The following is a 5,592-nucleotide window of genomic DNA, read 5'->3' as shown; positions in this document are numbered from 1 at the left end:
ATACTCATTGTGGCATCATAGATTCAAATAAATCCTCATTCAAGAAAATATTTGGTAGATATATTTTGGATCAGAGGTATTTTCTAGAAATATATTTTGCATTTGTATGCATTTAGCAACTTCTTAAAAGAGGTTGAAATCATTTCATGTCTATAACAAATGATTTATGGAAGACCAAGAGGGTCTCTAAGTCATTTCCAATAAGCATACATCCATTCCAGGGCATAGACACACATTTTTGTATGAAATATCAGTACACTGTCTCACCAATATATGAGTTGTCTTGAAGTCTTTGAGAGTTGATGATTAAGGAAAGTAGACCTTGCAACCTTTGGATGATGGTCGTGTAGGATAACTTGGCCAAATGAAGCCTCATGAATTAATTTATGGGTTTGTACCTGATCATTGGAAGTTGATATCTCCAAGGAAAATTTTAAGGATGGAAAATTTTCTTGAAGTTTAAAACATTGGCGAATCTCACTAATCCCTAATATGCAAATTATAAATGTTTATTGATATATTTGTAAAATTAATCAAATTTATAATTATTTTATATATAGTCTCTCTATAATGTTGGCGATTTTTAAGGTAAAATAATTTTATATTCTAAAATTTGGGCGAATCGTCTTTTATAAAATTGGAAATTGGCGAATCTTTTTTGTGGAAAAATCATGGAAAATTAGCCCACTGGGCGAACATTAGCCCCTAAAATTTTCCATGGATATCTCCCACCAAATAAATTATTATGCCCACATCTACTTGCTAGAGCAATTACCAGGTGCATTTGCTCTCATTTTACATTCATATTCCATGCAAGAAAAAGGTTGTTTGTGTTGGTGCTATTTCCATACTATTATGTATCAAATGTATACTCATCTCTAGGTCTAATATAACTAGCATGAGTTTGTTTCGAAATATTTTTAGTGTATTCCAGAAACAAAATTAGGGAGATTCACTCACAACATGCATGCCATTTAATTATTTGTGGAAAATCTCCTAAACAATTTATCAATTACTCCCAAAACTTCATTGACATAATAGTGGTATTATCCAAAGGAATTTTCTCCTTTGTTGGTTGTGTGTTAGACAAATCCAAGGGTAGAACCAAATGTACTATGCCTGTGCAAATGAAAAAGAGAAAACAATGTAATTTGATGCTCAAATTATACTTGTAGGAGTGATATAATATTTGTGAGTTAACAATGTTGGTTGCAGGGGTTGAGCTACTGACATGATTGCATGGAGACCTATAAGTATGCCTTGTGTTGATATAAAACCATTGTAATGTTGAATGCAGTCCTGTAGCCTTTTGAGACATAGTAGTTATTGTTGAGTGTTTGTTAGTCATGAGTTGCCAAGAGAATTTACCATAAGAGTCATTATATGTAGTTGTCCATGATGCATTTACATGTTGAGTTATTTGTTTGTGACATAATTATATTGTTGTAGTTTTGTCATAAACATTGTAGTATTGGATATTTATGCCATTAGTGATAGTGGTGCATTGTGATAAGGTTTTTGTTTTGAGTTAGCTAGTCACTATTATGTACTTCTTTTGTGTTTTCAAGGTCTTGTATAAGTCAACTTGATATACTTGTCATCAATGAACTAACACATGGATAAAACCTTGATAAACTCCCTTAATAAACTAGAAGCACAAAACAATAGACCCTTTTCAAAGGGGAGAGATGTTATTCTTTAGCAAGAACAACCAAAGAATTTGCAGGAAGAACATGAGATGGGACACAAACTCTTTTCACTTCAGACATACTTGAAATTCATGATGGTTACAGCAAAATCCCTTCTCAAATTGGAAGAACTAGAATCTTCTTTCCAAGGTGGATCAATCAAATGAGAAAGACTTAATTTGGGCTCTAAAACCAACCATGCTTGCTCTCATACAACACAAGTTTTTGGAGCACCCTTGTGAAGGGGTCACAATTCCAGTTTCCTCTTGTCTTAGTAGTATCACGATACTAACCACACATTTACCTCCTTTCAACAATGACATCATTAGGATAATCTTTAGATTGATAGTAGAGACCTTTCAGAATTTGGATAACATTGAGGGTCCTACCTTGGGAAGAAGCTTGAGATTTTAGAAATAATGGCCATGGTTAGAACAGATGAACTCATGTTTGATCTAGAGTGTGATGACTTGATCTTGCAAATGTTCCAATGTTTCTTCCACATTAAGGAACATTATCCTAACATGATCAAAACAAACATGTTGTCCATTTTGTCTTTAGTTATGTGAGGTCATGGTGACATTTGTAGGGAATTGCAGTCTAAATTGTTAGACAGTTGGAGGAAGGAATAGTTGGTCTCACCTGTTGCTTATGAACTAGATGAAAGTTTGGTTTAGCATAACATAAGATTGTTCGAGAGATGGTTGACTCAAGAGGAGTTGCTAAGAATCTGTGGTGATCAACCATGCAACAAGAATGAGCTAAGGAGAGAGGGCCTTTTCTTCTTCGACAAGGACCTTGGGGAGTTGACTTGTGGGTCCAACCCTAACCCCTTTATTTATGTAATAAACCCAATGGACCGAGTCAGAGTCATAGTTAGTTAGAGAGTCAATAAATCCCGTATTAATAATTGTAAGTGGTTGACCCGCATTAGAGAAAAGGGACCACAGTTAGTTGTAAACGAGCCATAGTTAATAAATAAAGTGGTTAACCCATGTTATGCAAGGGACCACTAGTAGTTATGGTTTTGGATGTCATTTAGCTATAAATAGTCTTAGTTAGTAAGGGAAAGATCATCGAGTCTTATTGTAATTGAGCTCTGCTCTGTTGGAGGTTGCCCCCCTCGAAGAGGCAAGTGAACATTGAATTTGTTTCTGAATAATAAAATACTTTGTAGTTTTTCTCATTTCATGTGATAATTTTGTGTTATGGGCTATATTTCTTCATATTTCTGGTATTCTGGATTTCTCACAGGTCAAGAGCATAACAAGTGGTATCAGAGCACTTTCTAGGGCCATTTGTACCTCCAAATTTCATAAAATTGTTTTTAGGCTAGATATGTGTTCCGACGTCTTTAAACCATGGGATCTGTCATTGAGTGCATAAACCTATATATTTGGGGAGGCATGCACATAGGAAATACAAGAGGTGGTCACACTTATTGGACTCCCTTGTAACCCCTATGGGTACCCCTTCAAGTAGTAGCGCATTAGACATAACTGCGCTCACACTGCACTTCCACATACCCTTGGGTATATCAGAAGCCCCCTAGGCTCACCTGAAACCTAACCCTAGATTAGTCGTTGGTCATCTTGCTACTACAGTACACTGAGAACGACACTCACGAAGATTACTCGCATGTACAATGGGGTAGTCAGGTAGTACAGCTAAGGGTACGGTCAATACTCCTTAGTTAGGTCATGAAAGAATGGGTTGAGTACTGTTGTTGGACCCTTGTGTATATTCCAATCTGTAGCACCTGGCACCCCTTTGTGACCATAATGCCCTCTGCTATCTAAAGATCACCCTCTACCTTATCTTCCATATCAGATGTAGCAGTTGAGGTTCTGGCACTGTTGTACAACTCAGATTCAACAGTTGGGGTTTTCACAGTGTAGATAAGATTGTTTGTGCAGTGAGGTTTTTGACCTCCATAGTCTAGATCAGATTGTCGCAGCACATTCGCAGGACCAAGACCTTTGGGTTTCTGTTACTACAGTCCAGGCCTGATTTTCACAGGACATTGGGCAGTATCAATATTTTTAGATTTCAGCCACTGCAGTATTGATCAGTGAGGAGTAAAACCTCTTAGCCATTGTAGTATTGATCCCAGGACACTTTCAAGAGACTTAGCACATAATATTCAGGATGAAGAACTAGTCGCAGTGGTACCATTCACTTGTAAGCCCACAATTTTTTGGTGGTCCCAAATTTTTTTATGACATGGCTTCAAGTGACCCATGTCATTAGACTCCCAAGCTTGCCCTCTTTCCAAGCAAACTACTCTTAAGTAAGCTCAAAAAATTGACCGAGATTGGTGTATGTTGGGTACCAGATCTCAAGTTATGGCTACGGAAAAGGCAGTCGAGAGGGTCAATAACCTTGAAGACAGAATCAAGGCATTCGAGACCAAGATTACCCAACAACTCTTAGCAATAGTAGCCCTTATAAGACCGCCTCATATGGAGGAGCCTAGTGTTGATGCACACATAGAAGGAGAATCCACCCATCACATTCACTTCCATGGAAATCACCACTCTTCCAACCGCTGGACACCCAAGCTAGACAATAACAACTTTGATGGCTCTAAACCTGCAGTATGGGTAGCACAAATGGAACGATGTTTCTCTCTTAATGATATCTGCGAAGATTAAACTAAACTACATGTGGGAGCCCTTTACTTGGACCAAGAGAGATGGCAGTGGTGGAAGTGGCATCAGGAATGTTATCGAGGGAGAGAAACTTGGAACATGTTCTCAAAAGCCATATTTGATCGCTTGGACTGGGAATCTAATTATTTGGGCCGTCTCACAAAGCTCTTGCAAACAGTTACAATGCAGCCTTTGAGCAATTGGCCATCAGAACTAACGGTCTAGGAGAAGACTTCTACTTGTAATGTTTCATCAGTGGCCTAAAAGAATCCATCCAAGCCCATGTATGAATGCCCCACCCAGCTATTTGGTTGGACGCATGCTGCAAGGCCTTAGATGTGGAAATATCCTTAAATTCTCAGTCCAATAATCCAAATTTCTCCACCAAGGCGCGTCCCACCTAGGCTCAGGACCCCACCCAAACACTTCAGGTTCAAAAGGTGTCACCCATAGAAATGGCCGAAAGACGAAAACAAGGATTGTGCTACCGCTGTGATGACAAGAACTCCCATGGACATAAATGCAAGTAACCAAAATTATTTCAAATTGATGCTACTGATAACAACTTAGCAGATGAAGCTCCATCCCTTGAGGTGCACGAGGAAGAATCAGGGGAAACCCAAACCGACAATGATCTCACAACTACACTAGATGAGACTGTTATATCACTACATGCCTTGGCTGGAATTTCTTTGCCTCAAACTCTCAAAATACAAGGCTTTATTAAAAATTGACCATACGTGGTATTGATTGATAGTGGCATCACTCATAAATTTATCCATAAGAGAGTCACAGAATTTGTTCATTGCTTTATGTGGAGGATATCTAATTTCCAAGTCCTTATCGTTGATCGGGGGACCTTGAAATGTGAAGGCCGCTATGAAATTATTAAGCTTCAGATGGGAGACTACCACCTAAAGACCCACATGTTTGCTATTGAAATGGGTGGTTGCGACATTATCTTGGTTGCTGAATGGATTTACACAGTGGGCCCTATCATAATGGATTTCGAGGAGGTATATATGAGCTTTAAGAAAAATGATGAAATTCATACATTAAGGGGACTCCAGGCAGGTACTCCTATTATCATCAGCTCACATCGAATGGAGAAGATTTTAAAAAAGGGCCATCATGGAGTAGTCATCCAATTTAATGCAATTCGGGCCATTGAATCCACTACTCCTCGTATTGATCTTGAGATGCAACATGTATTAGATCACCACTAGTGGCTTTTTGACAAACCTACAAAGCTT

The sequence above is a fragment of the Pinus tabuliformis genome, chromosome 6, assembly GCF_031772625.1.
Source record: "Pinus tabuliformis cultivar Carrire ecotype Pingquan chromosome 6, CPIR1, whole genome shotgun sequence".
In the NCBI taxonomy this organism is placed as follows: Eukaryota; Viridiplantae; Streptophyta; class Pinopsida; order Pinales; family Pinaceae; genus Pinus; species Pinus tabuliformis.
Note: the sequence above shows the minus strand (reverse complement) of the source record.